This window comes from Felis catus, chromosome A2, assembly GCF_018350175.1.
Source record: "Felis catus isolate Fca126 chromosome A2, F.catus_Fca126_mat1.0, whole genome shotgun sequence".
NCBI lineage: Eukaryota > Metazoa > Chordata > Mammalia > Carnivora > Felidae > Felis > Felis catus.
Genome location: NC_058369.1, coordinates 50,062,079 through 50,072,352, shown reverse-complemented (window position 1 = coordinate 50,072,352; position 10,274 = coordinate 50,062,079).

Sequence of the window (10,274 nt, the reverse complement as noted above, 5' to 3'; positions counted from 1 at the left end):
GGAGAGTCTAGTGAAGAATTACAATAAAACAAGAAAAACAAGTGGTATTTTTTTTTAGGATTAATTCTCCCTTTGCCAATCCACTTCAATTAAATTCTCTGAACTTTGGTCAGAGATGAGAGAAACAGCAAGACAAATAGTGACGACATCATCCTTAGTAATCGCTACTTGTTGCAGGGGTCACTATCACCATTCTTAAAAAGGAAGGTCTCGCGACCAGGATCCAGGAAAATGGGTTCCGGTCCCATTTCTGCTACCTCCTAGCCATGGGGTTTTGAGCAAGTCACATTTCCCTCAGGGCCTCAGTCTCCTCATGTATAAGATCCCTACGGCACATCATCTCTGAACTGCAGAGACACATTTGCGCCGAGGAGTTAATAACACCTACTCCAGTGTAGGCAAAACCCGAGGCCTGTGGAGGGTCCCTGGACATGCTCTTTCTAGGCTGCGTTGCTGACAATCACGTCTTCCTATTGAACCACACTGCCATTTTCCCTGTTAAAATTTTCCTTTTCTCCACACTTAGTATCTGATGATCTACAATGACACAGACAAGGAAAAGTGCACACAGTTGTGTTGAGCTTGTCTTTCTAGGTGTGGAGGGTGGGGGAGGGAGCCTGTCAGTTTTGGGGACAGACGGGCCTGAGCAAGTCCCCACCAGTTACATGAGGCCAGGACCTGCGTCCTGTGTGTCATGTGTAGAATCTTGTTGTCTACTGTTCTGGCGTGAAGGTTGGTCACCCGCAGGTTAGCTCCGGGCCACTTGCATTGCTGGTTTCCTTCCTGACACTGTGGGATAGCAGCCCTGATCCGCTACTTGGAAGACACTGAAACTGGCCTGGCAGCCGGCAGCTCCAGGGCCAATTTACTGCCGCAACTGCTTGCTTGTTTAGGAAAAACAAAAGCAGGGAAATTTCCTTTCTTTCTGCTTTTCATCACCCCATGGATTGTTTGGTCAGATTGTCTGCTGTGGCTTCCCACCCCTGTCTATGTCCTTCCTCAAGGAACTTCCAGAAGCAGCCAGCCTGGCAGCCTAATTGGACACAGAGGGCTTCAGCTCCTGCCTGTTTGTGAAATGGTCATTAGCTGGGATTGAGCCTGATGGTGAGGTCTGGCCTGGAGCTTTCCCCCTGCTTCCTGGGAACCCTGGGGTCTGTGGGGAGACATCAGATGCAGTCATCAGTTTGAGGCATAAGAGGAATGGATGGGGGGGGGGGTGTCTCCAGCTCCCCTCCCCATGCTAATCTTATATTCTGTTTCATATACTTCCATATATTTCATATAGAAGGAAACTGTATAAAATTTCATCAATATTAATGGCTCAAAAATGTGTGAACATGCCTGAGCTAGCCCATTGGGTGCCCCTGAAAGAGTGTTCATCTCAAACTGCATGAGGAGAAAGCTGGTGTTTTTTCTGGGAACATCAAATAAGCAGGCCCTCCGTGAATAGGGCTCTTTCTCGTTTTCACAAGTCTTTCCTGTCTGCTATCCCATGTGACTGCAGCAATCGTGGGAGGTGGCGGGGGTGCGATCGCCTCCATTTTACAGGTGTCTCTTGAGGTTTAGAGGGATCTCGTGACTTGCCAGGAAGTAGGAAAGCTCAGAGCCAAGTGCAGCCTCTGCTTCGTAGGCCATTGTTCCCTCTGTTTCATATCTAGAACCCCCCAGAAGAGCTGGGAGCCCCAGCTTCTGAAACGGAACCCTGGCTCAACAAAGCCCTTCGCTAATGAAGTATACAAGAATATGTGCCACCCAAAATGAGCTAAAGGCCAGTGAGGACAGACGGGTGCCCAAAAAGCTGTTAAAGCAGGGCACAAAAGGAAATCCATGTTTGTAAAGTGAATTTGTATTTGTAAAGCTGTCTTTGTCTCCTGTAATAGAAAGAGAAGGACTCACTAACTCTTATCAGTGGAGAAAGTGTGGACTTAATTCTGCATGACCAACCTCGCTAAACAATCCTTCTTTACTTTTCTGGTCCCCTTTCCATAACTTGCCCATCCTTTCCAGGAGCCCCAAACCCCTTTTCCTTCGTTTAGGCCAAGCCCATCTATAAGCCTCACTCATCTGGCCACCTCCCTGAGCCACATTTTTCTTTGCAAACAGCTGTGCATAGGTATGTAATTGTAACTGTTTTTTTTTTTCTTTCCTCTTCGTAATCCATCTTTTTTTCAGTTTGATTCCTTGGCCCCAGCCAACGAACCTAAGATGCATGCAGGGACAAAGAATTTTTTCCTTCCTCACACTAGTCTGCCAGTGGGGCCCAGATACCAGGGAAGCAGAGGCATGGGTACCACGAGCACAGTGTCAGAATGGTGTCCTAGTGTGTAGGATCCTCAGAAAGACCCTCTAAGTAACAGCTAGGGCTGACCCCTTTGATGATGAGTTACAGTGTCTGCCCTTTTTCCTCTTTCCTAAACTTTTCCTGCAACACTGCAGCTAGCGTTCACAGAAGGGGAGAACCCAGGCGTCCGGCCTTGAGTTAAGGCAGACATGCTCAATGCTCTTCATCCGCCGTAGAAAGGAAGCCTGATGAGGCAGGCGCCTCTAATGTATTTGTTAGAATAACTCTCTGGACTGCTCCTGCCCAGTTGCCTGCAGATGATTTAGCGTTTTGGAAAAAAAAAAAAGCCATCTAATTCTAAAGAATTAGAGAAAACAGCTCTCATTATGCATTATAAATGAAACCAATAAGATCCAGATTAGCTCTGTTTCTTACTCCTTTCCTTTTGGAGAGTTTCATAGTGTGGAGGATGCCACCTTTGATATAAAACCTTTGCCCAGAACTGGGATTGCCTTTAAACTTTGGGGTGGAAAGAAGTTTCATAGAGTCAATAATGTCACTCTCCAGAGTGAAATTGGTCCCCAGGCCACTCCTGATCTGATACCGATGGATGGCCTATGAATGGAGCCCTGTGTGTGTTCCCAGGCAGGGGACTCCTTTGCAAGACAATAGAAAGCAGTCACAGTTTGGGCGAATTCTGGAGGATCTCACTTTAATTGGCAGGTTGACAGGCTAACAACAGCCTGACCGAAGCAGATATGTGTCCCAGGCAGGAGGCACTTTGGACTCTGAACACAGAAGAAAAAATCAAAAGAGGCCAGTGGTGGGCTGCCAGATATATCCTAACTCGATGACCGGGCTTCTCATTAGTTCATAGAAAGTGTCTCAGGAGCCTTATAAACTGCTGTTTTGTTTTTCCAAAATAAGGTGTTTTCATTTGAAGTTGTGGGCATTTCATCTAGATTATTTGGCATTTTCTTCCAGGCCCCTATTTTGAAAAATGCTTTCACTTAAAAAAAAATGCTTTTTTTTTTTTAAATTTGTTTTCAACGTTTTTTATTTATTTTTGGGACAGAGAGAGACAGAGCATGCACGGGGGAGGGGCAGAGAGAGAGGGAGACACAGAATCGGAAGCAGGCTCCAGGCTCTGAGCCATCAGCCCAGAGCCTGACGCGGGGCTCGAACTCACGGACCGCGAGATCGTGACCTGGCTGAAGTCGGACGCTTAACCGACTGCGCCACCCAGGCGCCCCCAAAAAATGCTTTTTTAAAAAATGTGAGTGTAGTATATAGGTGCTCATGAGTCATGGCTCATTCTCTTTCAGACTATGTGGTAATTCAGTATTTGTGATAATTTACTGAATTGATTTCCTTTAGTGAAGTTACACTGGTCATGTATGTTGTGAAAACCCCCTGTGGGGGAGTAGGGTGGGGCTGGAGTGAGAATATAACTTCTGAAAGGAAATGACAACTTTTACTTTTTGAGAGAGAGAGAGAGAGAGAGAGAGAGACCGAGAGAAGGGGAGGAGGGGGGAGAGAGAGAGACACCACACACACACACACACACACACACACACACACACACACACACACACGAAAGTGGAGGAGGGGCAGAGGGAGGGAGACACAGAATCCGAAGCAGGCTCCAGGCTCTGAGCTGGTAGCACAGAGCCCGACACAGGGCTCAAACTCATGTACCATGAGATCATGACCTGAGCGGAAGTTGGACGCTTAACCAACTGAGCCACCCAGGTGCCCTGGAAATGACAACTTTTAACATCTGCTTCCAACAGAATCCATGCCTTTCATGGACGTAAGCCATACGGTTTTCCGAAGTGGAAAAGCGTGGGTTGCCCTGATTTCGAAATTCAACTTGCATACTCCATCCCATTGCAAACTGAGAAGCCAAGAACACTATGTCTTAGACTAGCTCCTTCTCTGAGGTGGATTTCTTTGTATGAGTTGTTTCCTTAATTGTGGATTTTACCTCACTGTGCATACCATCCCCTTAGGTAACCACTTTGTAGGGGGCTGTGGGGAGAAACTCTATCAAATTCAATGTATACTGTAACTTAAGATGAATCCCTGTTGTAAGAATGTATTGTTTTCATTTAATGTGTACTTTGGAAGTGAGGATACAAGACACTCAACTTTTGTCCTCCATTTCTACAAGCTCACAGAGGGCAGCAGTTTACTGAGTTTGAAGGATACAATTTGCATCTTAAACTGTGTTATAAGTCATACTTTGTATAAATAGAGACACCCCCTCCCCTCCATTGTCTAATCAGCTTAGGCAGGGGCCCACTGGCCAAATCAGGCCCACCTCGTGATTTTGTAAATAAAGTTTTATTGGAACCCAGCCACACAAATTTGTTTACATACTGTTTGTGGCTGCTTTCCCACTACAGCAGCAGAATTGAGTAGCAGCAGAGGCCATAAGGCTTGCAAAGCCTAAATTACTTATTATCTGGTTCTTAACAGAAAAAGTTAGGTGGCCTCTGGTCTAAGGTTCTGCAGACTTTCCACCCACAGACCATTGTAGCTTACAGGTATGTTTTGCTGGTGTTTTTAAAAAGTGAAGCCAGAAGCAGGTGTACGTGCAACATGGCCCCAGGTGTTGATACTGGGCCTGCTTCGTGCATTACCCTCACTGCCTGGCACTGTGGGCACTAGATCCCCATCCCTGGTTAGTGGACTCAGGAAGGGGCCTGACTTTGAATCTGGAGACCTGGCTTGCAGTCTTGCTCCACTTTGAGCTTACTGTGTGACCTTAATAAAGCTACTTCAACTCTCTGGCCTCAGTTTCCCCACATCTCACCTGGCTTCTAACTAGCCCTTTCACCTCTCACATGTTCCAGTCTTGCTGTTCCAACTGTGGTCCTCAGGCCAGCAGCAGTGACATCACCTAGCACTTTCTAGAAATGCACAGTCTCAGGCCTCAGCCCGGACCTGCTGAATCAGAACCCACATTTTAGCAAGCTTCCAGGTGATTCTCATGAACGCTAGGCGTGGGAAGCACTTCTCTAGAATACCACCTTCCTGATATGATGTTAGCAGCAAACTAAAATAGAGGTAGCTGAGGATTTCAATTTCTGAGTTGTTTTTAGTCCTAGGGTGAGATGCAAAATGCATAATTTTATTAATGTAACATTTCTCTACGCACTTGCTTATGACTCTAGGGGCCCCACTGTGAGTCTGATGGTCAATGGAACCACTCACCATTCTTAAAACATACATGGTACAAATGGAGGTCAGCACCACCTGACTTTGAAATAGCAGTTTGGCTTTACCAGTAAAGAAAGAGTATCTATATTCACAAGAGTGTGTCTGTGTGTGTGTGTGTGTGCGCGTGCAAAATGCTGAAATGTCTTTCTCAGTGGGGAGGTCATATAGGGGCATTTGCCAGAAGGTCTCAGAGATGAGAAATGAGAAAACTAATGATGATGTTTGCTAATGGACTTTAAGAAACATGCACGGAATTTTTATTTTGAGTTTTTTAAAGTTTATTTACTTATCTTGACAGAGAGAGAGAGAGAGAACACAAGTTGGGGAAGTAGAGAGAGAAAGAGAGAGAGAATCCCAAGCAGGCTTCACACTGTCAGCACAAAGCCCAGTGCGGGGCTCGAACTCACAAACCTTGTCATGACCTGAGTCAAAGTTAGATGCTTACCTGACTGAGCCACCTGGGTGCCCCACACACAGAATTTTTAAACATATCTGTTTCCAAGAGTAGATTGCATTTGACTCATCTTCCAGGTCCACTGGCCAATAATACAAACAACAACAATAATGGTAAGAGCCAATATTTACTGAGCACTTACTATGTGCCAGGAGCTCTTCTAAATCTTTCAACATGCATGAACCCATTTACTCCTCAGAGCAACCCTATAAGGTAAATACTATTCCTATCCTCATTTTACACTGAAGAGACTTGGGAATGAGTGAACCAATTTATCTAAGGCGACACAGCAGAGTCAGGATTAGAATGGAAACATCTAGCTCCCCACTGTCAGTGACGATACTGTGCTGCCAGCCACAGTGCATCTGTTTGGTAGGTGACTGGGAAAGACCAGGCCTGCCAGTGGCCTATGTACAGGGATCCTCGGAGTATCTTGGGAAGGGACACAGGCTGGATTCCACCTGGATGCCCTTATGTCTGAGTAGATGATTATCTGTTATTTGTTACTGTCCTCTGATAGAGTGTGACTCCTTTACAGCAGAAGCCATGTCTCCTTTGTCCACTATTGTATTTCTGATGCCTTAGCACAGTGCTCGGGGCATACGAAATGCTGAGTAAATGCCTGCTGAATAAATGAAAGAAGACAGAATGAGTGAGTGAGGGAGAGAGAGAGAGTTGCCAATTGCTTGGAAGACAAATCACAGAGTCTGACGTCAGTGCAGTCTGGTCAAGGGCTGAATCACTAATGCAGCTGGCTGAGACTCTGAACATCTGAAGGAATCACCGAGGGCTTCCTGGAAGAGGGAGTGCTTATGCTGAGCGTGGAAGCAGAGGTGGCGGAAGTGTGACCTTTCAGGTGGGAACAAGTATTAAAAGTGCAGTGTCTACAAGCCCTGGTCCAAGATGTCACAAACACCTCTCCTGCAGGGGGGACCACACAGGCAACGTATTGAACAGACACCTTCCCGCCTGGCTTGGGGCTTTGGCTGGAGCATGATCTTCCGTCCAGCTTTGGCACCAGATGGTCCCCTTGCGTCAGCCAAGGGTACCCGCCTGCCTGCTCCTTCTCCCTCTTTCCTTATCAGCTGAAGATGAACTCTGTAGAGCTCTCCTGTCAACTGAAGCACAAACCATTCCCTTGTAGGGCAAAGGCTTGCGATCCTTTGCAACAATATTTCATAATTTATATATTTGATTAAAAACTGGAACCACTGCCAGCAGCCTGAATAATCTAACATATTGGGATCATTAGCTGCTTGTGTCACTCTTCTATTTTAAAACTTTCCATATTTGAACTCCTGGAAGTACATCCTCCACATTTATTAAAGTTTTCCCATAAAAACAGTTTAGTGAGAGTCCATCATCTTTCACAGAATTAAGAGGAAAAAAAAAAGCCACAGTAAAACCCTTCAGACACCTCCTTTAGGGAATACCATTTTATTTAGGCCTTTAAAAACATTTGTCTTTTCTTGCCAGTAATTAAAAAAAATATCAAGACAAATGAGATTTTTAGTGGCCTGATAATTAGTTCAAGATGAGCTTTGTGACTTGGCTTCTATCCTTGCTCTTTGGAGCCTCTCAGGAACCTGCATATTACCCATTCCTCGCACAGTCTTAGTCCCTTAGGTTCCTCGGGTTGGTTCTTTTCCAGCTTCTCAGATTGTTCCTTTTCTGTGCTTTGCTCCTGTTGTTTTATCTACCCTTCCTCTCTGTAGAGAACGAGCCAGCTCTACTTTGCCCCACTGGCTCCCCCCTCCACCTCCCCCCCACCCCCAACTGGCTCCTGCTCTAACAGCACCCCCACCATCTCTCTTTCTCTCTCTTTTTTAACAAGGGGCCTGTTTCAGGTGATTTGCTTGTGGCTGTCTTTGTGAATCCCTTGCAGTTGGCTGGTTGACATGTGACTGAGGCATGCCAATCACAATAACTCAGTTCTCTGGCACAGCCACTGGTTGAGGGATAGGCACGTGACCCACATTGGGCCAATCAGAATAATTCCCAGGAAGCCCTAGAAAGAGACCTTCCCTTTTCAGTGGGCTCACTAGCTCCAGGGGTAAAAGTGACCCTGGCTCTGCTGGTGGCCATGGCTGCTGCCTAATCCAGGCGAGACTACCTGAGAATGAAGCCAATATGAAGAGAAACAGAGGTGAGAGAGGGAAAGGAAGAAGATTCTTAACTGCATTATTAGAACTACTAGATACACTTGTTCCTGAAGCTGGTGCTTCTCTTGAACTTTCTGACTAGAAAATAGGGAATGTGAATTCCCTCCAATTTTTGTGTTTGTTTGTTTAAACTGGTTTGGATCAGGGGCGCCTGGGTGGCGCAGTCGGTTAAGCGTCCGACTTCAGCCAGGTCACGATCTCGCGGGCCCTGAGTTCGAGCCCCGCGTCAGGCTCTGGGCTGATGGCTCAGAGCCTGGAGCCTGTTTCCGATTCTGTGTCTCCCTCTCTCTCTGCCCCTCCCCCATTCATGCTCTGTCTCTCTCTGTCCCAAAAATAAATAAACGTTGAAAAAAAAATTAAAAAAAAAAAATAAACTGGTTTGGATCAGAGTTTCCTCACTTGCAACAACAGCGTTTTAGATGCTGTTTCTCCTGTCTCCAAGTCCAAATCCTTTCTGTTGTTCAAGAACCAATGTCCCAAACTCAGACCAAAGAAATGCTTTATGCTGATGCCTGTAGTTTCTATTACCAAAGAACAGAGGGAACCAGACCAAGAGATCATTTTGCTTCAAATTAGTAGAATCTGACTGCATGTAAGTAGCAGTTGAGAAAAAGGAGCCAACACACTTCTTGCTTCAACAGCATCACCTCCAATGTTGGCCATTGCACACTTTTGTCTAACTTTCTTGTGTAACTTTTTGTTTTTTAATTTTTAACGGTTTTTATTTATTTTTGAGACAGGGAGAGACAGAGTATGAACAGGGGAGGGTCAGAGAGAGGGAGACATAGAATCTGAAACAGGCTCCAGGCTCTGAGCTGTCAGCACAGAGCCCGATGCAGGGCTCGAACTCACGGACTGCGAGATCATGACCTGAGCCGAAGTCGGCCGCTTAACCGACTGAGCCACCCAGGCGCCCCTCTTGTGTAACTTTTTGTATTTGAATGCAAACCTGTGGAGCCAAACTGTGATAACCCAGTGAGTCAATCACTCATGTCACGTAATAATAATTAATTCAGTCAAGAAACATCAATGGATACTAAGAGCGAGTGGGTGGCATCTTGATGAGGAACGGGATATGAACATAGTGTCAAAGAGAAGCGTATCTCATTTCACTTCACTCTGCTTTATTGCATTTCACAGATACTATGATTCTTTTACAGATCGAAGGTTTGTGGCAATCCTTTATTGAGCAAATCCACCGATACCATTTTTCCAATTGTATTGGCTCACTTCATGCCTCTGGGTCACCTTTTGGTAATTTCCTTAATATGTCAAAATTTTGCATTATTATTATATTTGTTGTGGTGATCTGTGATCAATGATTTTCACTTGCTGAAAGCTCAGATGATAGTTACCGTTACCACTTTTTAGCAATAAAGTGTTTTTAATTAAGGTACGTACGTTGTTTTTAGACATATTGTTATTACATGCTTACTACAGTATAGTATAAACATAATTTTTATGTGCACTGGGAAACCAAAAAATTCATTTGCCTCACTTTATTTGTGATATCCCCTTTATTGAGTGGTCTGGAACTGAACCCGTAGCATCTCCAAGATAGGCCCGCACCTTCCCACAAAATACTCATTTAATACAAAGGGGAAAAGAGTAATTTTACAAAGGAAAAACCTAGCTTAATCAAGTGTTGAAAATTAATAGCAACACCTAATAGAACAAATAAAAATCTCGTGTCATCCGATAGGGCACAATGAAAAGAAACCGGCTTCGCTTTCATGGCATTCCCACCAAAAATGCATAGCCTGAATCTAATTATGAGAGAATATTAGACACCCAATTTGATGGACCTTCTATTCAATAAGCAGACTTCTTAGATGTCAAGGTCATAAATGTCAAGGAAAGAACAAGAAACACTTCAAAATTACAGAGCACTGAAGAGACAAGGTAACTAAACTGGAATGCATAATCCTGGACTGGATCTTTTTGTAGTGAAAGATATTATTGGTACAATCGGTGAAACTTGCATCTGAGGAGTAGATGGTAGAGTGTTAGTTTCTGATTTTGATGGTTGTTTAGTGGTTATGTAGGAGAATGTTTCTGTTCATGGGAATTAGACGCTAAAATACTCAGGGGTGATGGGGCATTGTGTCAGCCACATCCTCACATGGTTCAAGGGAAAAACAATGTCTTCTTG